Source organism: Equus quagga, chromosome 14, assembly GCF_021613505.1.
Source record: "Equus quagga isolate Etosha38 chromosome 14, UCLA_HA_Equagga_1.0, whole genome shotgun sequence".
Classification (NCBI taxonomy): Eukaryota; Metazoa; Chordata; class Mammalia; order Perissodactyla; family Equidae; genus Equus; species Equus quagga.
Window position 1 is genome coordinate 36,414,728 of NC_060280.1, and position 26,498 is coordinate 36,441,225.

Consider the following 26,498-nt stretch of genomic DNA (forward strand, 5'->3'; position numbering starts at 1 on the left):
CAAAAGAGCCTTGGTATCCATAAAGCCCTACCCTGGTGAAAACAATTGGTAATCTATTGAGTCCCTAATATAGTACTGTGCTAATCACTGTAGGAAGTACACAGTTGAGACAGTCTCTGCCCTTGAGACCAATAAAGTTAAATACAATTCAAACCAGCAAAGGAACTCATTTCATAAGGTGTAGGCAAAACAAGCCCAGTGGACTCCAGAGGAAGAGGAAAAGGATGCTCAGGGACTCCATGAAGGGAAGGATGATTGGGAGAAGCAGAGAAGCCTCGGGGTCACCCCTACCAGTGAACTGAAGCTCAAGTGACTGCAGGGCTGCAGGCCAGAAGGGGAGCCTTCTGCACTGAGACCCGGCAAGTAGCTCAGGGAGTAGATTCCCTTCTACGAAGGTGATGCAAAGGTGATTTCTAGGTGGATTTCAAGTGGTCCTTGGAAAGATGACTGACAACCAAGCCAACAAGCAGGTGGCAGCTCATGGGGTTCTGTCTCAGTTCATGGGACCGTGAAGGGAAAACATTTCTCTGTCAAGAATCTGGGTCCATAAGCAGTCACTGAACTTGCTATATGCCAGACACTATACTGGGCACTTTATGTATATTTCCATTTGTTTTTACAAGTCTATGAGCTGGTATTTATTAATATGCTACCTATTTTACAGGTAAGTAAACTGAGGGTAGTCCAAAGTCATAAAGCTAACAGCCAGACTTCAAGTTCAGAAGGCATACAGTATCATCAATAGAACTCTAGCTTTGGAGCTAGAGAGACCTAGGTTCAAATCCTGACTACTATCTTCTAAGTCTGTGCCTTTGGGTAAGTGACAATTTTTCAGAGCCCAAACAAAATGGGTCTAATAACACCTATATCACAGAGTTGTGATGCTTGAAGGAATTAATGGAAACCCCAAGGACAATACCTGGCTCTTAGTCATTCGAATTCCTCAACGTGACTCACAAGTTTTCCATGGTCTGATTTCTGACTTCATTGCTAGTTCCGTGTCTCACCACTCTCCTCACATCCCATGCTCTGGACTCACTGGATCTCCTCAGTTCCTTAAATACCACAGGACTGCTTTTCTCTTCAGACTTTCACGTATACTGTTCTTCTTGCCCAGAACACAGAACATAACCTCCCCTTACTGCCCCTCGCCCAGCTAACTTTTATTCCTCCTTTCAATTTCACTCGAACATCACTCTCTCTAGCATGCTTCTCTGACCTGAGACGAGGCTGGGGCTCCCTGCTGTGCACTTCCACAATACTCTCCACTGCCCTGTAGTAATACTCACTGTGCTTTACTCTACTTAATTCTTTATACCTGTCTCACATTCCAAGTCCATCCCTCAGCACCTCTACCCTACACTCACACTCATACACACACATACACGACTGTGAGCAACATGAGAGCAGTGAGTGTCTGTCTGGTTGAGTCCTGATCCCAACCCCTCTCCATCATCGTTATTGTCATTGTCATCATCATCACCATCATCATCTCGCTCTATATTATTAATTCATTTCATCCTCACATCACTCTTATTGGTGGACACTATTAGCATTCTAACTTGACAGATGGGGATCCTGAGGCACAGGAGATGTTAAATAAGAAGATGTTAAGGTCCCACTTACCAGTGAGTTCCACTTAACCAGTAGAGCTGAAATTCCAGCTCCCATGTCCTGGAACCACTACCCTGTAGTGCCCTTCACAATGCCTGGCTCATAGTAGGAGCTAAAGAAAGATCTGATGAATTGAATGGTGAAGTGCAAACACTCAATAAATGTGATTTCCTTTTCCTCTTCCCTTCTGGCTTCAAATCCAAAACTCTTTCTACCCCACTATAGTAGTTTAAATAAGAATCAAGGTCAGACTCCAGGAAAAAACTCAGGGACATGGTATGTTAACTAAAACTCAATAAAGCTGTTAAAAGCAAAAAGAATATACAAGTCAAGGATAGGCACAAGGAGAACAGGAAGATGGGAGGCCCTGCAGACCACACACGGACAACTCGCTGCTTTCAAGAGCCAATGAGCAGAGAACACAGGACTTGGCTCCATTCTGTTTCTGTGCTTAAACTGTTTGCCACACATGTATTTCTCCATCTTTGGCAAAGGTTAAAGAAACAAAGCAGAGAATCCAGAGGAGAATGTCCAAAAATAAAGACCTGAGAAACAAGGCTCCTAAGAGAAGGTTAACAGGGCCCAAATTATGCACCTTCAGGAAAAGAAGGCAAGAAAGTCACTTGGTGAGAGTCAATGCTCATAGTCAAGACTCTTGTGGTTACCACCTGGAAAGAGCCACAGAGTAAACGTGAAAGCCGTTCTCCTTTCTATAAGAAATTATAATGCTAATGCTCTGTTGAATGTTTTTTAAATGAACATACGGAAAAAAAGTGTTTGGTCTCTTTAAAAATGCAGGCTGTCTGTGGCAGGGCTGGACTTAACGTGCAGGTTACCTGCTGTGGTTACTGTTCTGTTTCTAATAGAAAACACACTGGTGAATGAAAAGCTCACAGGATTCTCTGGAAACTACTCTGAGGAAGCCCTTCTGTTTGGTAGGTAACAGCTCAGGCACCACCAATCACGAGGTGATGAGACAGCATCCCAGGAGGGGGAACCCTTTCAGAGGCGGTTAGTTATTCTCAGCCCTAAATCGACAAGAAAACTCATACTTTGGGGAACAAACATGTTGCAAGATACGCTAGCGGCCAAGCACTACTCTAGGGATTTGACGGTCTATTATTGTCAATAATAATAATAGTTGACACTTACTCAACACTTATTATGTGCCAGGTACCCTTCTATATGTATTCACTCAATTAATCCTCACAACAACCCTGTGAGGTAGGTACTATCATTATCATCCCTAACTTACTGAAGAGGAAACTGAGGCAGGAGGGGTTATGCTAAAGTCACAGAGCTAGTCAGTCTTAGGACAAGGATTCAAATCCAGATCCATTTGACTCCTTCTGAAATAGGGTGCTGCCATCCCCTGCCTCATGCTATACCTGTTACGAGGTTTCAGAGGCTCAGCTGAATGGAATCCCAGGCCCCTTTGAACCACAGTGTTCCAGAATCTCCCTGCTCTGGGAGCAGCACACCCACATTGATAGGGCCACACACAGATTCCAGATCATACAAACCCTGCTCCTTTCTGCGCCCTCAGAGCCCAGGTCTCTTTTAGGAACTGGACCTACCAGACTTTTCCCTCACATACCTCTCCCACAATTCAGTCATCGTTCATCCATGTAACTTAAGTACCGGGCACAGAGGATATAAATAGGAACACTACTTGGATAAACAAGCAAAACCCCAAATATCATAATCACCACAAAAGCTCTAAATAAATGGATGCATATATGAGACTCAACAAGGGAAAAATAGACGAGAAAAAGAAAAATGATTTTTAAAAAGACACAGGAAACAAGACATACTATGAAAAGCTTAAAAAGAAAAAAACATTCTAAGCAATGTGATTTTGGCAACACAAATCATTTATCAAAGTGACTTTTCTTTTAAAAAAAAAAAAAGCCAACTGTATTCACTGTTGTACATCAGTACATTTTTCTCCTTGCCCTTTGGGCTCAGTGTAACAGATAAAGTCAAGGTTTCCAGTGAACAGACGCCAGATCTCCACCCCACCGTCCTGCCTTCTGACCCTCAGCCCCCGCTCAAGAAAATGATACCTTGGCAACTCGTCCTTGTTCAAAATCCACGTATCTCATTCAGGTCCTCTTCCCTTTTGGGGTCCGAACCTTGGTCTGTAAACTGAGGGCGCTGGGTAAACAGGCGCCTGGCCCCTGCTCAGGACAGTGTGTGCTGCCATTCTCTCAAACCAAAGAGACAGCACGCACTGGAAATCAAGAGACCTGGGTCTGCCAAAGAGCTGTGTAAAGTTTCCTTATCCATAAGATGGGGATGACAGACCCTATATCACTGAGTTGCTAGAGAGGCAACTTTAAAAAATATAATAATCAAATGTTTTCTTAACCCTTTTGACAAGAGTCATATATATTGAATGCAGAAAATACAGCCAAACAAAAAGGAAGAGAAAATCGCCTATTGTCTCTTCCCTACCCACACCCACTCCTGGAGATAATTATGGTTAACATTTTGGTATACATCTTTCTAGTTTTTTTGTTTATATACACCCACATCTATGTGCATATTTTATAAATTTTTAAAACAAAAATATAATCATAATATTATACAAAGGTTTTTTGTTTCCTACAGAGTGGTATTTTCCCAAAACCCAAAATCAGAACTCATGATCTACAAACAGAACTGATTCCCAGAGACCCCCAGCATTCAGTCAATGTTTGCTCCAACGATACTAAACACTCAGGAAGGGGGAAGGGGGGAAGAGCTTCACGGGGACATAACTCTGAGAAATACTAAATACAATAACTCAATCTTGGAGATGTCAAAGGTACTGAAAATCCCCATAATAAAGAAAACTGGCTAACTGTGTTTAATCCTGGATTTATCAAACATGATTTCAGCTGAGAATTCTGTTCTAATACCTTTTAATATCGCTCGCTACTTAGGCTCCATGAAACATCAGTACAGCAAATGCCATTTTATAGCATTTGAAATCAGGGCTGCCCAGGTAGGGTTGTTAGACGAAAGAAAGAAAGAGAAAAAGAGAGAGAAGGAAGAAGGGAGGGAAGGAGGAAAGAAAAAAGAGGACATCCAGTTAAATTTCAATTTCAGATAGCAACAAATAAATTTTAACATAAGTTTATTCCAAATATTGTACAGGACATACGAATAATTCTTTAGTACATGAGTACAACCCAAATGTTGCATGGGACATATTATACTAAAAAATTATTAGTTGTTTATGTGAAATTCAAATTTAACTGGGCAGCTTATATTTTATCTGGCAACCCTACTCAGAGAAAAATTAAGTAGTCAGGTCTAATAGGAACAGAGGTCCTAAGAACAAGACCAGGCCCACCCAGAAGCCATGGAGGGAGAAGAGCAGGGCATGAGAAACAAGATATGCCTGATGAATCCAAAACAACCAAACAGAGGAACACAAAAGGAGAACAAGTAACATTTGAAGAAGGCATTACTGAGCTGGGGTTCTTTAGAATCTGGGCCAGACTCCAGAGACTGGGTTCAGACTGACATAATGGGCTCTGCAGGTGAATCTTTCCCTCCTGGACGACCCCAGGGTACTGGGGACCTTCCTCCAAGCACCTCTCCACGTGTGCATCTGCCTGGTGAAGGGGGCTGTGCTCCACATGTCAGTTGCCCCTACTGACCTTAAGGACAAGGACCATGCTTCAACAAGACACTCATGTCTGCGTATCCCACTGCTGTGTTCAAGACGTATACATTGAACTGAAAGCACTTGATCCCACTGTCACTCTAACAAGGTTCTGTCTCGGGAAGCTCGTTATCGCTTAATTACCAGAAGGCAATTACGAAACATTACTGTCATCAACGGCTGCAAGCTCACTTGCTATACATCAGCTGCTAATTTCACGTTACTGCAAGTTAATTATTCTTCCTGGCCAGAGATGTCAAACACCCACCTGTGCTGTGGCTGCTCCTCATTCACTGGGCCATAAGCTCCAGCATTTTTATATGGCTCTTTACAGTTTACAAAATACTTTCATAGAAGTGATCTAATCTGGACCTGCCACCAGTCTCATGAGCTAGTTCTCATCATTCATTATGCAGATGAGGAAAACTGAGGGTTTAAGTGATGACGTGATTCACCATAAGTCACACACTAGTGTGTTGCAAGGTGACCTCTGTATCCTAGCCACCTAGAACTTCTTCCCTTTGCTGAACAAAGGGAATGTTTTCCCAGGTTCCTGGGTATCTGGACCATAATTTGAACACTTACTATGTGCCCGGAATTGTGCTAAATGTTTTCCATATATAATTTTTTTTTAAGATTTTATTTTTTTCCTTTTTCTCCCCAAAGCTCCCCGGTACATAGCTGTGTATTTTTAGTTATGAGTCCTTCTAGTTGTGGCATGTGGGATGCCGCCTCAGCATGGCCTGATGAGCAGTGCCATGTCCGCATGCAGGATCCGTCCGAACCAGCAAAACCCTGAGCCGCTGCAGCGGAGCACGCAAACTTAACCACTCAGCCACGGGGCCAGCCCCTCCATATATAATCTTATTTAACTTTTTCAACAGCCTCATTAGGTAAGTATTACTATTCCCATTATACAGATAAGGAAGTTGAGGTTCAGAGAGGTTAATTAATTTGTTCAAAATTACACAGCTAATGAGTAGAAGTGCCGGAATCAAAACCCACGTGTTTCTGGGAAAAAATTAAGTTGGAACTCTATCTCACTCGTTATACTAAAATAAATTCCACATGGATTAAAGATTTGGATTTTTAAAAATAAAAGCATAAAAGTACTAGAAGACAGCACGATACGTATGAAAGCTTAAAGTAGGGAAAGGCTTTCTAAGAATTACTCAAAATCAAAGCCATAAAATAAAGAGATTGATGAATTTGACTAATTTAATTTTTTAAAAATTCTGCGTGGCACGTTATTCACAATAACCAAGACATGGAAGCAACCCAAGTGCCCATCAACCGATGATTGGATAAAGAAAATGTGATGTATATATATATATATATATGGTATATATATGTGGTATATATAAATATATATATATATATATATAATGGAATACTACTCAGCCATAAAAAAGGACAAAATCATCCCATTCACAATAACACGGATGGACCTTGAGTGTATTATGTTAAACAAAATAAGCCAGACAGAGAAGGACACACTGTATAATTTCACTCATATGTGGAAGAAACACACAGGCAAAGAGAACACCTCAGTGGTTACCAAGGGGAAGGAGTCTAGGGAGTGGGCACAGGGGATGAAGGGGAGCACTCATATGGTAACAGACAAGAAATAATGTCCAACTAAAATTTCACAATGTTGTAAACTATTATGAACTCAATAAAAAAAATTCTGCATGGCAAAACAATAAAAGATGAACTAATTAAAATATCTGAAATACATATGACTAAGAACTAATTTCCTTAAATGTGTAAAGACTTCCTGCAAATCAATAAGAAAAAGAGAATAACCCAATAGAAAAAAACGGGCAAAGGACATAAGCAGATAGTTTACAAGAAAGAAAATAAAAATGGCACTTAAATATTTTTTAAACAATCAGCCTCACTCATAAGAGTAAATTCAAAACTCTAATGAATTTATAATTGTAATTTTAAGTATCAATAATTTTTTTTTTGGAGGGAGATTAGCCCTGAGCTAACTACTGCCAATCCTCCTCTTTCTGCTGAGGAAGATTGGCCCTGAGCTAACAGCCATGCCCATCTTTCTCTACTTTATACGTGGGATGCCTACTACAGCATGGCTTTTGCCAAGCAGTGCCATTTCCGCACCCAGGATCCAAATTGGCAAACCCTGGGCCACTGAGAAGCAGAACGTGCTATCTTAACTGCTGTGCCACCGGGCCGGCCCCTAAATAATTTTTTTTTAAAGATTGGCACCTGAGCTAACAACTGTTGCCAATCTTCTTTTTTGTTTTTTCTGCATTTTCTCCCCAAACCCCCCCAGTACATAGTTGCATATTTTGGTTGTGGGTCCTTCTACTTGTGGTATGTGGGACGCCGCCTCAGCATGGCCTCATGAGCGGTGCCATGTCCATGCCCAGGATCCGAACCGGCTAAATCCTGGGCCGCCAAAGCAGAGCATGTAAACTTAACCACTCGGCCACGGGGCTGGCCCCAAGTATAAACAATTTATAATGAAAACTATAATGACTTTATAATCAGAGGCCATTTTCCATCTCACGTTGGCAAAGTTCACTTCGCATTGGAGAGGGTATAGAGAAGTGGGGTACTGATATACCACTGGTGGGAGGTAAATCAACACAACCTCTATGGAGGGCAGTATTCATTTAGAACTAAAAAGACTATGACACACCCTCTGACCCAGCAATTCCACTTCTAGGAATCCATCCTACACTTATACCGATACATGTGTACAAAGACACATGGAGGAGGGTATTCATTACAACAATGTTTGTAATAGCAAATAGAAAAAGAACCTAAAAGTCCATCAGCAGGAGAATCGTTGTGGAGATTATGGAACCTCTACCTCAATGCATGCTGCAGCCTGCTATGGACACCTGCAAGATGCATTAAGTGAAAGAAGCGAGTTGTGCATAGTACATAAAGGGAAGCATATCATTATTTATCTGTTTATGTATAAAATATCTCTGGAAGAGTACAAAAGAAAACTAACAACAGTGTTTGCTTCTGGGGAGGCTGTACTATCTAGCTCTTTCTAGGGAAGAAAATAACCTCTAACTCTTAACAAATTATACTCTGCCCTTCCATTCAGTCTATAGTAGCGCTTGAAAAGCAAGACAGTTTTCCTGGGGCTGGCCCGGTGGCAGAGAAGTTAAGTTTGCACGTTCTGCTTCTCAGCGGCCCAGGGTTCGCTGGTTCGGATCCTGGGTGCGTACATGGCACCACTTGGCAAAAGCCATGCTGGGGTAGGCGTCCCACGTATAAAGTAAAGGAAGAGGGGCATGGATGTTAGCTCAGGGCCAGTCTCCCTCAGCAAAAAGAGGACGACTGGCAGTAGTTAGCTCAGGGCTAATCTTTCTCAAAAAAAAAAAAAAAAAAGACAGTTTCCTAATATAGTGAGAGGCCCTTTTAAAAAAAATCTGTTTGCAGTGCTCTATTTCTACCTTTTTGTTTTTCTTTGTTACTCTGCTGCACCCCTGCACAAGGCAGGTAAGGAATGCCCCACCCAGACTCTGGGGTTGCTTTATCCAGTTTACTGTGTATACCAGTGCTTCTCTGTTAAACCACGTCTCAGCACAGCGAGTCCCCTACATGGTGGATTCATTCTTTCATTCTTTCACACCGACTTCCCTCAAACCAAGTATCCATTGTATGACAACCAAAACCAAGAGGTAGAACAATAGTTTATTTGTGTCACTAATGAAAACCAAACTCTTGCACATCTGTATCACGTATTACCACTCAGAAATCACTCTCACTGCACTCTGACACAGAATCTTCCTGAAGCAGGAGGAGCCATCTTTTTTCTCCCCATTTTACAGAGATGGGATTTGAAATCAAGAGAGTGACTTACCTCAGGCCACAGAGCATTCAAGCAACAGAGCCAGAAGGGCGTACACAGGTCCCCTGACTCTAAGTCAGAGCTGCTGCCAGGATAAATGAGGTCTGCAAAAATAAATCCCTACTGGGCAAGGCCACGGGCATAACCACCAGGGGAGGCCGGCGTGGACCCATCGATGAGAGGGAACTCAAAAGCAGCCCTTAGGAATATTTTTTAAAACATGGAGAAGATAAAGACAAAAATGAGAATAAAAACTAAAGTAGGCCTGAGATTGCCAGAATACTATTTTCAAAAATAAAAAAGAAAGGCAATAAAAAAAATTATTATTATTTTATTCTTTACATTTATTGTCTTTTATATTTTCCTCTTTCCTAGAAATACACAACAGATTTGACGTACCAGACGTAAGGAAAATGAAAATCCAAGAAACAGCATTTCATCAGCATCAACCAAAGCAAATGTCTGAATTATCTTGTTGAAGTCATAGTGCTCTGTCACTTTCCACAGTGAGAAGGCGTCATTCACTAAGCACAGATTTGGTTTTCCACAGAGAGGTGAGAGGAGAAGGAAGGCCCACTGCTGGGACCCACGGGGGGGCCCCCATTCAGACAGCTCCCCAGGCAGACCTAATTTGTTTTGTACCACAGCACCTGGGCGCAGGTGCGTGACAAAAAGTCTTGAATGTGCCTGGAAATACTGGCGCCTTGCTTCCCGGGAGAAAAGAAAGATAACCTTCCCACTCATTAATCCCTTTCTGAGATGGGGAGCTTCTGTCTGTTAAACATGTTTGTTGAACTGATCTAAAAAAAGGCCTTCCCAGACCCAATTTGCTGTTTCCGTCTTCTGCACAAGCAGGTCAGGCTCCCTCTGTTGTCCTCCTCCAATTATAATCAACAATACCACTCCCAAAGAGTTTGGGAGGGGCCGTGTTTGTCCCACTGCCTACCCCGTTGTTTTCACTAAATCAGAGAATGTGTCTAATCTTTCCTCTGCAGAGGCTTTCCTGCGCCTGTTTGGCTGGACTGGAAGTGCCTCCTTATCCGCATCTTCAGTCTCCTCCCCCAGGCTGAGCACACAATGCAGCCTGGCCTGGCAGCCAGAGGTCAGGCTGCAGCCCACAAGTGGACTCAAGTGGTTCCCTCTGCCTTAGGGACCCAAGACCTACCAAACACAGAGGTATCTCCTTCCATGCTGGAAGACTGTCAATCCAGGCTGGACCCTTCCCTCAGCTGTTTAAACAGATTCCCTCCTCACTGGAAGCAGGAGAAAAGTAAAAGGGAAACAAGTGACCACATGCTCTGAGACTCAAATGGAGGAGAATAAAACGTAGGAATTCTCCTACATCTGTCTCCCTAGTTTGTGCCAGGTCCTGTGTCACTCAAGAGAATGACTATTTGTCTACAGCCTTGGTGCTCTACACACACCAGCCCATTTCATCCTTGAAACAGCTCTGTTGGGCAGGATTGCTTGGTTACCACCACTATCAATAAGTTTTTTCATCTACACAGCACCTCAAGTTTGTTTTCTTGTAAATTATCTTATCTGCATCCTGACAAATTCCTATGTGGAAGATAGGGTAGAAATCTCCTTCAACATGGTCCCCCAACACACATATACAAAGCATGCCATAAGCCATCTGTCACCAAGGTCTGCAGATTTTCTATCAGAAATGCAGCTTGCATTTTCCCTCTGCTCCACCTTTGTCCCCACCCACCAACCTGGCTCACGCCCTCATCAGCTCTCACCCAGTCAGTCTACTACAGACTTCTAATCAGGTGACATATTAAGTGGCAAAACTTTCCTCAATAGCAAGTTTTCAATATTCATCAAAAGCCTTAACAATGTCCATATTCGTTTACCTAGCAATTCTCCTTGCGGGAATTTTCCTAAGGAATGAGTCCAACATGTGCGCAAAGATTTATTCACAAGAAAGTTCACCCTAGTATTACTTAGAATAGATCCCAAAATAGAGAGAGGAGTAAAGCCTTTATGCAATAATAGAGAAGAGGTTATACTTTCATAGAGCCACATGATGTAACATTATGAAATATATACTTGGAAGGAAAAATATTTTTTAAGTGGATAGTTTATTTCCTTCTTTATATATTTATATCTTTGCTAAATTTTCTTCAATAAAGATGACTGATTTAGGGGCCAGCCCTGTGGCCGAGTAGTTAAGTTTGTGTGCTCCACTTCGGTGGCCCAGGGTTTCACTGGTTCGGATCCTGGGCGCAGACACGGCACCGCTCATCAGGCCATGCTGAGGCGGCATTCCCTACATGGCACAACTAGAAGGACCCACAACTAAAAATATACAGCTATGTACTGGGGGGCTTTGTGGAGAAAAAGGAAAATTCAAATCTTAAAAAAAAAAGATGACTGATTTAAAAACAATACACTTTATCAAAATATCATGGAGGCTCAATAGTGGTACCTCTGAGAAACATGAGACACGTACACACGTGCAGAGCTAGTGACCATACACATTTAATCTGCTCTTCTAGAAAGCAGGATCTTACTTGGTACAAACCAAAAGCCATAACTGAGTTCAAACCTTTTATGCAGTGAGCTCACTGCTGGGAATTCACTTTAAGGAAAGAACTGGACAAATTCAAAATACAAAATGAACAAAAATGCTCATTACAGCTTATCTAAAAGAATTGGAAGCAATCCAAATGTCCAACAAGGGATAGCTCAGTATGGAACATCAACACCATGGAATGTGGGGCAGCCATTAGAAATGCCAATAATGAAAACTATGTAGAAATATGAAATAATGTTGACAATAGGCTGCAAAATAAAAAGAATACACAGAGCTGCATTTGTCAGGACAGCAACTATGAAAAGTAAGCATGTATGTGAACAAGGGCATTCCAAAAGTAAGAACATATGCTGTGTTAGGATTATGGGATTACAGGGAGATTTTTATTTTTTAGGTTTTGTCTTTTTTTTTCCCACAAGTTTTTAACATTTTGCAGTACCACAGACATATTTTTTAAAACTTAGAAAACACAGAAAAGGGAAAAATAAATTAGCAAAAGGAACACAATCACTGTCAGCATTTTGATGTATCCTCCCTGTCTCTTTCTCCTTTGTACTGGGTGGTTTTGTTTTGTTCATTGTAATCATGTCAACATTTTCTTTAAAGTAGTTACAGGAGTCATGTCAGCAACTGGTGGAGTGAGCTGTTCCCTTTGTCTCTCTCCCTCTAAATTACAACTAAATGGACATTCGTTAACCACCAAAGGATACCCACACAGCACAACAGGATGCCTGAGAGACCCACGCAGCTATACATCTGAAGGTGGGTGGATTGGATCCCCGGAAAGCAGTGGAACTAGGTGAGCACACCCCCTATCCCCCGCGGCAGCAAGCCAAGTCTGGAGCCTCACACAGCAGCTGGTGTGACTCTAAGAGGAGACAGGGGCAGCCCAGCCTGCACACAAATGCAATTGGACAGGTAGCCCAGTCTGTGGGAGCACCCACTGTGCTGCAGCGGCCCCACCAGTGGGAACACTCCCCACTAAGAGACCACACACCAAGTGCAGTGGCCAGAGCGACTATAAGAGGAGGTGGGGGCAGACAGGCAGACATGCAAACGCCTTCAGAGAAGTATCTGGCCTGTGGGAGTGCCCACCGTGCTGTGGCAGCCCTGCCAATTGGAATGCTCCCCACTAAGTGGCCATGGCTCAGCTCCTGAGAAGGTGCCCCATCCACCAAGCACAACAGCTCAGCCAAACCACCAGTAAGCACAGTGCAGACCTGCACTTGGGCAACCCATCCACTGAGCACAGAAGCCATGCCTAGCAGCTGTGGCTAGCCCGCAGAGATGCAGAACAGCCATACATGCACAATTTCCAGCAGACGGCAGGATCAGAAACACAGCTCCTGCTTTCCCCCAGTGGTGGCAGTTGGAATCTGCAATCTGACACTACCACAAATGCGCTGGCAAAGGATCAGTTAATCAAACACCATGAAAAACTACAGTAATACTTCAGAGCAGAAGGAAAATGACAAGTCTCCAGAAACCAATCCTGAAGTCACAGAAATTTATAACCTAAATGACAGAGAATTTAAAATAGTGGTCATAAAGAAACTCAACGAGTTAAAGAAAACTCAGAAAGACAGTTCAATGAGCTCAGGAATAAAACTAATGAGCAGAGGGAATACTTCAGCAAAGAGATTAAAGCCCTTAAAAAATAACTACAGAAATTCTAGACATGAAGAACACAATTAATGAGATAAAAAATAATCTAGAAACCATAAAAAGTAGAGCTTATATTATGGAGGACAGAATTAGTGAATAAGACGACAGGAATCTAGAAATGTTTCAGGTGGAGGAGGAGAAAGAACTAAGATTTTTTAAAAATGAAGAAATTCTTCGAGAAATATCCAACTCAATTAGGAAAAGGAACATAAGGATTACAGGTATTCCAGAGGGAGAAGCAAGGGAGAAAGGAGCAGAGAGCTTGCTCAAAGAAATAATAGCTGAGAACTTCCCAAACCTGGGGAACAAAGTAGACTTACAAATACATGAAGCCAATAGAACTTCTAATTACATCAATGCAAAAAGACCTTCTCCAAGGCATATAACAGTAAAACTGGAAAAAATAAATGACAAAGAAAAAATATTAAGGGCAGCAAAGCAGAAGAAAATAACCTACAAAGGAACCCATACCAGGTTTTTACCAGATTTCTCAGCAGATACCTTACAGGCTAGGAAAGAATGGAATGATATATTCAAAATACTGAAAGACAAAAATTTTCAGCAAGAACACTCTATCCAGTGAAACTATCCTTCAGATACAATGGAGAAACGAAAGCTTTCCCAGATAAACAAAAGCTGAGGGAGTTCATTGCCACTAGACCTCCCTTACAAGAAATGATAAAGGAAGCCCTCATGCCTGAAGCAAAAAGGCAAAGGTTTACAAAGCTTTGAGCGAGGAGATAAATGGACAGACAAAAGCAGAGAATTGCAGCTCTCTATCAGAGCAGGTTAGCAAACAATTATAACATAAACGATAAAGGGAAAGAAAGCATCAAAAATAACCATAAACATTTCAATGTAGTCACAAACTCACAACATGAAACAGAATAATTTGTGACAACAATAACTCAGAAGAGGAAGAGGAAAGGGATGGAACCTGCTTAGGCTAATGGAGATAAGAGGTTATCAGAAAATGGACTATCTCATCTATGAGATCTTTTATACAAACTTCATGGTAACCACTAAACAAAAAATCAGAGGAGAGCCACAAATCATAAATAAAGCAAAAACTGAGAAAACCACCACAGAAAACCACCAAACTGAAATGGCAGTCAGAAATACAAGAGAAGAGAAATAATAGAAATATAGAACAACCAGAAAACAAGAGATAAAAGGGAAGTATATGGATATCCTCTATATGGATAATCACTCTGAATGTAAATGAGTTGAATTCTCCAATCAAAGGACAGAGTGGTGGGATGGATTAAAAAACAAGATCCAACAATATACTGCATCCAGGAAACATATCTCAACTCTAAAGACAAATGTAGGCTCAGAGTAAAGGGATAGAAGACAATACTCGAAGCAAATGGCAAGCAAAACAAAGCAGGTGGTACCATACTTACATCAGACAAAGTGGACTTTAAGATTAAAAAAACAATGAGAGACAAAGAGGGACAGTATATAATGATAAAAGGGACATTCCAGCGCCTCCCCATGGACTAGTGGTTAAGTTCAGTGCCCTCTGCTTCAGTAGCCCAGGTTCATGGGTTTAGATCCCAGGCATAGACCTACACCACTCATCAGCCATGTTGTGGTGGCAACCCACATACAAAACAGAGGAAGACTGGCACAGATGTAAGCTCAGGGCTAACCTTCCTCAAGGGGAAAAAAAAGAAGAGGAGGATTGGCAACAGATGTTAGCTCAGGGAGAATCTTCCTCAGCAAAAAAAAAGAGGGACATTCCACCAAGAGGACATAACACTTATGAACATATATGAACCTAACACAGGAGCACCAATAGACATAAGGGGATAAATTAACAGCAACACAATAACAGCAAGGACCTCAACACCCCATTTAAATCAACACATAGATCAACCAGACAGAAAGTCAAAAAGGAAGTAATGCACTTACATGAAACACTAGACTAGATCGAGTTAATAGATATATATACAACATTCCATCCAAAAAGACAAGAACACACATTCTTCTCAAGTGCACATGGAACATTCTCAAAGACAGACCATACGTTGAGAAACAAGGCAAGCCTCAATAAATTTAAGAAGACTGAAATCGTATCAAGCATCTTTCCTGACTATAATGCCATGAAACTAGAAATCAACAACAAGAAAAAAGCTGGGAAAGTCATAAATATGTGGAGACTAAACAATATGCTACTGAACAACCAGTGGATCTTTGAAGAAATCAAAGGAGAAATTTAAAAATACCTGGAAGACAAACAAAAATGAAAAACACAACTACCAACTCTTATGGAAGGCAGCAAAAGTAGTTCTAAGATGGAAATTTACAGCAATACAGGCCCACCTCAACGAACAAGAAAAATCTCAAATAAGTAATCTTAAACTACAGCTAACAGAACTAGAAAAAGAAGAACAAAGCAAGTCCAAAGTCAGCAGAAGCAGGAAAATAATAAAAATTAGAGCAGAAATAAGTGAAATAGAGGGTAAAAAGAACAGGAGAAAGGAGCAGTGAAACTAAGAGATACTTCTTGAAGAAGATAAACAAAATTGATAAACCCTTAGCCAGACTCACTAAGCAAAAAAGAGAGAAGGCTCAAATAAATAAAATTAGAAATGAAAGAGGAGAAACTACAATGGATATCACAGAAATACAAAGGATTATAAGAGAATATTATGAAAAACTATCGATATGCCCACAAATTGGATAACCTATAAGAAATGGACAAATTCTTAGACTCATACAACCTCCCAAAACTGAATCAAGAAGAAATAGAGAATCTGAACAGACTCATCAAAAGTAAAGAGATTGAAACAGTGATCCAAAACCTCTCAAAAAACAAAAGTCCAGGACCAGATGGCTTCTCCAGAGAATTCTACCAAACATTCTAAGAAGATTTAATACCTATTCTTTTTAAACTAGTTCAAAAAATCAAAGAAGATGGAACGCTTCCTAACTCATTCTATGACACCAACATTACCCTGATACCAAGACCAGACAAGGACAACACAAACAAGGAAACTTACAGGCCAATATTGCGGATGAACATAGATGCAAAAATCCTCAACAAAATATTGGCAAACCGAATACAGCAATACATTAAAAGGATCATACACCATGATCAAACAGGATTTATACCAGGGACACAGAGATAGTACAACATCCACAAATCAATCAGCATGATGCACCACATTAACAAAATGAAGAATAAAAACCACATGATCATCTCAATAGATGCAGAGAAAGCATTTGACAAAATCCAACATCCATTTATGACAAAAAAAAAAAAAAAACCCTCAATAAAATGGGTACAGAAGGAAAGTACCTCAACATAATAAGGGCCACATATGACAAATCCACAGCCAACGTGATACTCAAAGGCAAAAAGCTGAAAGCCATCCCTCTGAGAACAGGAACAAGACAAGGGTGCCCACTCTTGCCACTCCTATTCAACATAGTACTGGAGGTTTTGGCCAGAAAAGTTAGACAAGAAAAAGAAATAAAAGGTATCCAAATTGGCAAGAAAGAAGTGAAACTCTCACAGTTTGTGGACAACATGATCCTATATATAGAAAACCCTAAAGAATCCACCAGAAAACTATCAGAAATAATAAACAACTACAGCAAAGTTGCAGGATACAAAATCAACCTACAAAATTCAGTTGCATTTCTATACACTAATAATGAACTAGGAGAAAGAGGAGTCAAGAATGCAATCCCACTTACAATGGCAACAAAAAGAATAAAATATCTAGGAATAAATTTAACCAAGAAGGGAAAGACCCATACACTGAAAACTATAAGACATTATCGAAAGAAATCGAAGAAGACATAAAGAAATGGAAAGATATTCCATGTTCATGGGTTGGAAGAATAAACAAAGTTAAAATGTCCATATTGCCTAAAGCCATCTACAGATTCAATGCAATCCCAATCAGAATCCCAATGACATTCTTCACAGAAATAAAACAAAGAATCCTAAAATTTATGTGGAACAACAAAAGACCCCAAATAGTTAAAGCAATCCTGAGAAAAAAGAACAAAGCTGGAGGCATCACAACCCCTGACTTTAAAATATGCAACAAAGCTATAGTAATCAAAACAGCATGGTATTGGTAAAACAAAACAAAACAAAACAGATGCACAGATCAATGGAATAAAATTGCAAGCCCAGAAATAAAACCACATATCTATGGACAACTAATCCTCAAGAAAGGAGCCAAGAACATACAATGGAGAAAGGAAAATTTCTTTCCAGTTGGGAAAACTGGACAGCCACATGCAAAAGAATGAAAGTAGACCATTCCCTTACGCCACACAAAAAAATTAACTCAAAATGGATTAAAGACTTGATTGTAAGACCTGGAACCATTAAACTCCTAGAAGAAAATAAAGAGTACACTCTTTGACATTGGTCTTAGCAGCATCTTTTCGCATGCCATGTCTACTCAGGCAAAGGAAACAAAAAAAAAATAAACAAATGGGACTACATCAGACTAAAAAGCTTCTGCAAAGCAAAGGAAACCATGAACAACACGAAAAGACATCCCACCAACTAGGAGAAAATATTTGCAAATCATATATCCAACAAGGGGTTAACTTGCAAAATATATAAAGAACTCATACAACTCAAGACCAAAAAAACAAACAACCCAATCAAAAAATGGGCAGAGGATATGAACAGACATTTTTCCAGAGAAGATATACAGATGGTCAACAGGCACGTGAAAAGACGTTGAACATCACTAATTATTAGGGAAATGCAAAGGAAAACTAGAATGAGATATCATCTTACACCTGTCGGAATGGCTATATTTACCAAGGCATAAAATAACAAATGTTGGAGAGGATGGGAACCCTCATGCACTTCTAGTGGGAATGCAAACTGGTGCAGCCACTATGAGGAACAGTATGGAGATTTCTCAAAAAATTAAAAACAGAAATACCATACAGTCCAGCTATCCCACTGCTAGGTATTTACCCAAAGAACTTGAAATCAACAATTCAAGGAGACTTATGCACCCCTATGTTTGTTGCAGCCTTATTCACAATAGCCAAGATGTGGAAGCAACCCAAGAGCCCATCAACTGATACATGGATAAAGATGTGGTATACATATACAATGAAATATTACTCAGCCATAAAAAAAAGACAAAATCATCCTATTTGCAACAGCATGGATGGACCTTGAGGGTATGATATTAAGTGAAATAAGCCACACAAAGACAAATACCATGTAATTTCACTCATATGTGGAAGATAAACAAACATGGATAAAGAGAACAGACTGGTGGTTACCCCAGAGGGGAAGGAGGTTCAGGGGTGGGCATAAGTGGCAAAGGGGCACATATGCATAGTGAAAGAAAAAAATTAGACTATTGGTGGTGAGCACAATGCAGTCTATACAGAAACTGATATGTAATAACGTACACCTGAAATTACAAAGTTATAAACCAATATGACCTCAATAACATAATTGAAAATAAAGTAGTTACAAAATCATTTCAATTTTTAAAAACAAGAAAACTTAAGACCCGTAAGAGCACATAGTGGGGGGTTTTTTCAAGCACTATCAAGAGAACCGACCTAATACAACGCCTGTTTATAAGCAAAAAACAGACATATTGCACCATTACGACAGGACAGATGGATTGTTCAAAGTTCCCAACACCTGCAGCAGACTCTTAGGCCTATTTCAACAACCAGAAGCCAGGAGCATGGAGAGTAGAGTGTTACTAAAGCCGATATAGTTGGAAATTAGAAAGAATTTTACTAGACTTTGAAAACAGAAAGATACAATGGTGTACTAAGTTTTCAGATCAGAAAAAGCTTTAAGGGAACAAATCCAATCAGTCATTAGGTCCAGAATATTTAACCTCCTTCATATCTCTCATAGCCTTATTCTCCCATCCACATACCCCGACCTTCACTGGGGTCAACCTCTGGTACCTCGGCAGCAGCTGCCCTGTTCTGCCTGTTCTCTCGACCTTCTTCCCACTTCTCCACTCACATGCAGTCCTTCCTCTACCCTGCTGTCATCATACACAGGCCTAACTTCCATCCGTGCCCCTCTGGACTTCCCCCGGGGGAGAAACATGGACAGGGAAAATCACTATCTAAGCAATGCATGGGCCCTGCTGCCCATTAAGAGAGAGTAACAGGAGTAGGCCCTAGAGAGAGGGAGAGGGGAGGCTATCTGCTCTCGCCATGGAGGGGCTCAGGTTCTGCTGGAGTGTGACGCTTTTGTGCTTTTCAAACAACGGGGCCCCTCAACACAAACTGATCATTCATCTTTTACATGCGCCTCTCCCAGAGACTGCCCTCTGTTCCGAGGCTAGGGGGAAAAGCTGGTGCCTTGGGCTGCCTGAGACATGAGATGCCACCGCTAACATAGCAAACCTCACTCAGATACTTGTCACCTCAAGGAAAATGTAACTCTGCATTTTTTGCCTCAGATCATTTTAGAAACTAACCCCTATACAACATGCAACGCAACTTTTCCAAAGAACTAATCTGACCACGTCATTCCCATGCTTAAATGTCCGCAGGAGCTCCCACCGCCTACACAAAGCCATGTGTGAGATGGAGTACAATGCCCTGGTGAAGAGCGCAAACTCTGGAGCCGAGCAGCCTGAGTCTAAGTCCTGCCTCTGCCCTTTGAGTTGGGTGACCTTGAGCAAGTTCCCTTGGTGACTACCTTTCTTTATTTGTAGATATGGATAACAACAGTGTCTACCCCATAGGGTTGTTGTATGGATTAAAGGAATTAATATAATAAAGCATGAAGGAGAAAACCTGGTATATAGCAAGTGCCCCATAAATGTTAGGTGCTGCTCCTGTCACTGTTATTGTTGGAGAAAAGTTCAAATTCACTAGCAGAGCATACAGAGCTACCCATGACCCAGTCCCTGCTCTTCTCTCTGGCTTTGTTTCTCACGACCTTCAAGTTGCCACTGCCACTGCGATCACACAGCCATGCCAAGCTCCCAGAGTGTGGATCCGGAGGCAGGTGCATCCCTCCACATCTTTACTCATACAGCCATTCTCTCCTTGTTGGCTGGTGAGCAACCACGTATCTGTGAAACGTTCCTTCCCCGCTCCATGTGAATTAGCCACTCTTGTCTTTGTATGGAGCCACTCCTCCACTATGTTCTACAGAGACTCTTCACAGACACTTGATTATCTTCACTGGTTTCTGTATCCTGCTTCCCCCACTAGACCTTAAGGACAGAGGCCCCTATGAATTCCTATCTGTATCCCCACTGCCTGGCACTCAGTAGACCCTAAATAAATATGTGTTAAATAAATGCAAAAGAAAAATTGACGGAAACACACAAAAGCTAGGAATACTTTTCAGAGAAACTAAATACCACGATGAGGAACTCAAACCCCAAAACACTTTGATCCTAAGGAGAGTTCATTGGCAAAGATCATATAACCAAAGAGAAGAAGAAATTTATAATCTCCCAAGAGAAAGCCAAACCTTGTCATAATGCAGTGTTTCTCTGTGTACTGGGGGATGGGAGACAGAAGTGACATTAATAATGGTTCTAAATTAGCTGATGTTGACTATTCATTGAATAGTCCTTTTTAAACCTGTTTTTCAGAAAAAACAGTCATAGCTGACTCGGGAGTTCCTTTCACCTGTCCACAGTTTGTCTTATTTAAATATAAAATGCCACAAGGGACCCAGACTAGAGGAAAGAAAAAGAACTAATCCTTGTTGAATGCCTATGATAAGCCACATACTTAAAAAATAATATAGTTTCTATTTATTAAACACGATGTGCTGGACACAGAACTATTCACTTTGCATGCAGTATCAGATTAGTAATGCAAGTCCTCAACAATTCTGAGACATAAGTATCAGCCTCTCCATTTCACAAATATGAAAAACACGTTCATTCATTCCACACATTGTACTAAGCATCTACTCTATGCAAGTCTCTGATCCAGGAGCAGAGAATACAGTGAGGAACAAGCAGACAAAGGTCCCCCCACCCTAGAGCATATGTTCCAGTTGGGCAGAAAACAGAGCAATGGATGAATGGGGAAATGAGCATATATATAAACGAACAAGAAAAACGTGAGATAGTGATGAGTGCGAGCAGAGAATTAAAATAAGAAGGGACAGGGAATGACCAGACAGATATTTTAGACTGAGTTGTCAAAGAAGGCCTCTCCGAGGGGCTGTGTGAGTACGAAAGAGCCAAGCACATGACGACTGGAAGAAGAGCATTTCAGGCTGAAGGAACAGAAAGTGCAAAGGCCCTAAAGTGAGAATGGACTTGGCATATTCAAGGAACCAAAAATAAACAGTGAGGCTGGGTGCACGGTCAGTGAGAAGAGGCTGAGAGACACACATGGGGCAGGTCACTCAGAACTTGGTCAGCCAGGGCAAGGACTTTGAATTTCATTCTGACTGCAATGGGAGGCCACCTGGGGGTTTTAAGGAGCATGACACAAACCAATTAACATCTTCTCAAGATTTCTCTGGTTGCTGTGTCGGAGGTTATTGTAACAGATACAAGTAGCAGCAAGGAGACTACTGAGAGGTCACTGCAAGTAGTCTAGGTAGGAAACCATGTGGCTTGGACTAGGGTGCTGATAGTGGAGATAGAAGGAAGGAGACAAATTTGGGAATGTTTTTGAAGATAGAGAAGACAGGATTTGCTGAAGGATTAAATGATGATGGAGAAGAAAGAAATCAAAAGTAATGCCCAGATATTTTGGCTTGAGCCACTTGCGGGGATAGTAGCACCACTTACTGGGGTAGGGAAGATGGAAGGCAGAGCAAGAATGGGATGGAGACAAAATCAAGAGTTCTCTTGCTGCCATGTTAAATTTGCAATGCCTATTAGACTTCTATCTAGACATGAGTCTGAGGTTCCAGAGAAAGTCTGAGGATGCAGATAAAAATTGGAAAGTCATTAGCAAACGGCTGTTACTGAAAGCCACTGGATTAGAGGAGGATATCTAAGGAAAGTGAATAAATAGAGAAGAGAAGGGGGCCATTGCAGAACGTGGGGTACATGATCACTTAGAGGTTGAAGAAAGCCCAGAGAGAAAGCCCAGGAAAGTGGAGTGTCGAAGAAAACAGTGATCAGTCTTGTCAAATGCTGCTGAGAGAATACGTAAGATTAAAACAAAGCAGTGGCCTTCAACTTGGCAACATGAAGCTCATTGGTCGACACAGACAAGAATAGTCCTGGTGGAATGACAGGAAGAGATTAGAGGGAGGGGAAGAAGTCAAAGCCAAAACTATGGACAACTTTTAAGTTTTACTGAAAAAAGGAACAAGGAAACTAGAAGAGGGGAGATATAATATTTGCAGAGTTTTCAATTAAATAATGAATTTATTTTGCAATATTTAAGAGACCAAATTAAAAAACATTTTGGAATTTGATCTTTTGGTTTGTCTGTATTCAGATAAGAAACAGTAGAGCACGCTTATTTGCTCCTGAGGATTATCCAGTGATGAGTGTAAATTTCAGGATGACAGAGCAAGTGGGCATAATTACAAGATCAAAGATCTACAAGATAGTCTTAACAGGGTTAATAACATGCCCACAGTAAAGAACCGGTAGGCAGAGGAGCTGGGATAGTAATCCAGATCTGCTTTGACTCATAAGTGCCTCTCTTTCCACCACACTATTGACTGTAATACAATACAGTAGCATTTGCAAAAGACCCCAACTCCAGGATCTAAAGATAATCAGCACAGTTGAAAGGAATCTTTAAGAGAACCTGGAAGAGCCAACACAAACACACAGCTCCTTCTTCTACGTAAGCAGGCTCTGTTCCTCATGTAGACTTCCGTTATTATATTTTCATTCAACTGTCATTTGTTTGCACATCTGGCTGTGGTCCTACTAGCTGTAGGACCCTCAGTTGCCCTTTTATGTTCAGAGTGGGTTTGAGAAGAGGATGGGGACGCTGAGATAAATCAGAATTCAGTGTAAAGGGGAACACCAGAGGGAATAAACTCTCCAGTGACTGTAATAAGGTAGTAAAGATATTTTTTAAATGTCAGTTGTGTATTTATATTCAGTAAAAGTGAAGAAGAAAATTAAGGTACATGATCATTTTGTTTCTTTTCTCTTTACATGGCTATCTCAGGAAGCAAGCGACTATGGTTGTGCTAGGAAGTGGCCTCTTGTCATCTGTTTTTCACGCCCACTCCTGCTCTACTACACAGCGGCACAACCCTATCCCTCCAGCCCCATCTTTCTCTCACCTACCTGGCGTCTCTTTATCTGTTCTAGTTTACTTCTTCCTTCAGAGCAATATAGATGCCATCTCCCCCATGAAGTCCTCCCTGATCTCTCTTTCTCTGAACCATTATAGCATTAAGTACTAGTACCACACAAATTCAGCTCTTGAACATATTAGGTCTTAAAAAAGTACTCTCTGATTCAAATATCAGAGAGCAACAGTACTTTTCAATAGGAAATTCAAGACAATTGTTGGCCATTGTTACTTTAAGATGTAGCTTAAAGTGGAGAGATTCAGATGGACTTGAGTTGAAATTTTGGCTCTGTTCCACCTGACAAGCTGAGTGATCTTGGGCAAGTCATTTTCTGAGTCTCAGTTCCCCCATCTAGAAAATGGGACTAATACTACCTACCACCCACCACCTGGATACATATGCAAACATGCTGGACAGATCACTCTTCTGCTGAAAACCCTACAATGGCTTCCCGTGATTTTCAAAATCAAGTCCAAAACCCTTCAACCTGTTTACAACATCCTGTCAACTTCTCCAGTCTCACTACGCACCTACCTCACATTTCATACCCTAGTAACAATGAATTCCTCATGCCCATGCTTTTGTTTTTTTGGTCCCATCAGTCCCTGATCTCTTATTCTACCTCGCTTAGGCATCACTCTCCTCCTGGAAGCTTTCCTGGATTTGTCACCTTCCACTTCTTCTCCCCATACACAGACTAGGTTCTCTATTTGGTTTTCCCATAATACCCCAATCATAGCTTAGTTACTGCAGTCACCCTGCTGTTTATAATTGCTTATAGCACTACCTACTCCATATAAGGTCCCTTGGGGGAAAGGACTAGGTTTTACTCATTTTTTGTATGCCCAGCATAGTACATGGTACATACAGGTACTTACTTCATTTTTTTTTCTCTGCTTTTTCTCCCCAAATCCTCCCAGTACATAGTTGTATATTTTAGTTGTGGGTCCTTCTAGTTGTGGCACATGGGATGCTGCCTCAACGTGGCCTGATGAGCAGTGCCATGTCTGCGCCCGGGATCCAAACCAGTGAAACCCGGGGGCCACCCAAGCAGAGCACGCGAACTTACTCGGCCTCGGGGCTGACCCCTACAGGTACTTACTTCTAATTCACCTTTCTGATGTTCCATTTCTTCATCTATGAAATGGAAAGACTATCACCTACTTGAAAGGCTGGGATTAAATTTAAATACTCAAAGTTGACCACAGGGTATCTGACCTATAACCAGCCTTCAAGACATTGGATTTCTATTCTCAGCATCTCCTGATTTTATATTCCTGTTCTGTCCTTCAGGACGAGGCTCTTACACTGGCCCTGTGTCCTCGATGTGAGCCTTCTCCGCCATCCATATCCCTGAGCAGGAAGGGCCCCAAGCTGGTTCTCACCCCTGCCAGTGCCCTCCAAACTCTGAGGATGACTCAGCAAATGCACCAATATAGTACTGCAAACATTTCTTGAGCACGTTTGTACAAAGCAATGTCCCAGATGCAGTGAAAGTAATACAACAGGTACAAGGAATTTATGATCTATGAGGGCGTAGGGAAGAGATAGGAAGACAATTAGACAAACGAAGGCAGTGCAACTCAAAGGAAAAGGTCATATATCTCTTGGGGAAGACAGGAAAGCCTTAGAGGAAGAGGCATTTCAACTGGACCTCGAAGGATGGATTTAAGCTAAGGAGGTGTTTCCAGAGTTGTGTGTGTTCCACAAAATACAACACCAAAATTTCCTGATCCTCAGATGAAAAATAAATTTAGGAAATGCTGCTTACTCCACACCCCTCTAAGAGATTCACAATGCACCACAGCAAGGCTTTGAGAAGTCTTAAAAGTAAGAAACCTATTTAACTTTGTTTAATCCAGCATCCAAAATTTGTTTGACCACTAGTTCTCTATTTCTTTCCCCCTACAGGATATTTATAGCATCTTGAGGAACATACCTTAAGAAACAACAGGTTAAGAGCTACCCTTTCAAAGTTACATATTTGCATTGTAACAGGATCTCTCATAGATAATACCTTAATGTCAGATTTTTTTAACAACGCAGCCAGCAATTTAAAAAATTCTCCTGGCATTATTGTCCGTAAAGGAAAAGGCAATGGAAGGCACTGCAGAACTACATAGCTGTCAAGACAGAACAAATTCGTTCCTTCTCTAGCGTGAGGCGGAGTGCAGACCACAAGACTTTCTATCGAGGGAGGGAGACAATGCATCTCTGACTGAGTCTATTCCTTCTTTGGTAGGATGTTTACAGTCCTATAGCTGCCTTCCCTCCCTCTCCAACCTGCTGACTCGGTAAAAAAAACCAGACTTGAAAGCAAAGGGAACAGCGTTGCATAACAACAAGCCGGCAAGGCATGTTTTGCTCCTTAATATTTACCAAACAATCGTGCCCTTGAAAGAGGCACTGTACACTTGTCTGTCCCCACCCTGGGAGCAGATTGCTTAATTATCCAGTCTGTGAGTTAACACATGTTTACTGGGAGCGAGGCATTGTGCTCATGATACAGAGAAAAACAGGACATAGTCCTACTCTCCAGTCCTGCTTCATAGGCCAACAGAAAGACAGACAGGTAAACTGCACTGCAGCACGTGAAGTGCCAGCAAAAAAACCCACAATTCTCTAATAAGAGGTGAGCACAGAACGCCGGGGTGGCACAAATGCAGGGACTCCTGAACTCTGTCTGGGCTTAAAGTCTGGAGAGAAGCGCAGTAAAATAAGGAAACTCATCTTAGTTCTCAGAAGATGGGAAGGGAGTTTTCCAGGCAAATAAATCAATACAGATATGAATCAATAAACTAGGGTTTTAGGGTTGAGTGAATAGGGTAGGATAGAGCAAGACTGAGCAAAAAGAATGAGCAGCTGATCTTCCTGAGAAGGCGGCACAGTGAACAGCTGCATCTAATTTCACTTACTCCTGAAACCCCACAAAGGTTCAGTAGAGTGCTTTTTT

At 41.4% G+C, this 26,498-nt stretch overlaps 1 protein-coding gene across 4 annotated transcripts in view; it reads right to left on the reverse strand.

Moving 5' to 3' along the window:
* Positions 1 to 26,498, reverse strand: part of RAB30 (RAB30, member RAS oncogene family) — a 121,049-nt gene that overhangs the window by 16,687 nt on the left and 77,864 nt on the right. Inside the window, exon 1 of one of the 4 annotated variants that reach the window (XM_046638604.1) lies at positions 3,681 to 3,695. The exons of the other annotated variants lie outside the window; for them this stretch is intronic. The gene's annotated coding sequence lies outside the window, so the exon portion shown is untranslated. Of the gene's footprint in view, positions 1 to 3,680; positions 3,696 to 26,498 lie in introns of those variants that run through there. 4 annotated transcript variants of the gene reach the window in all.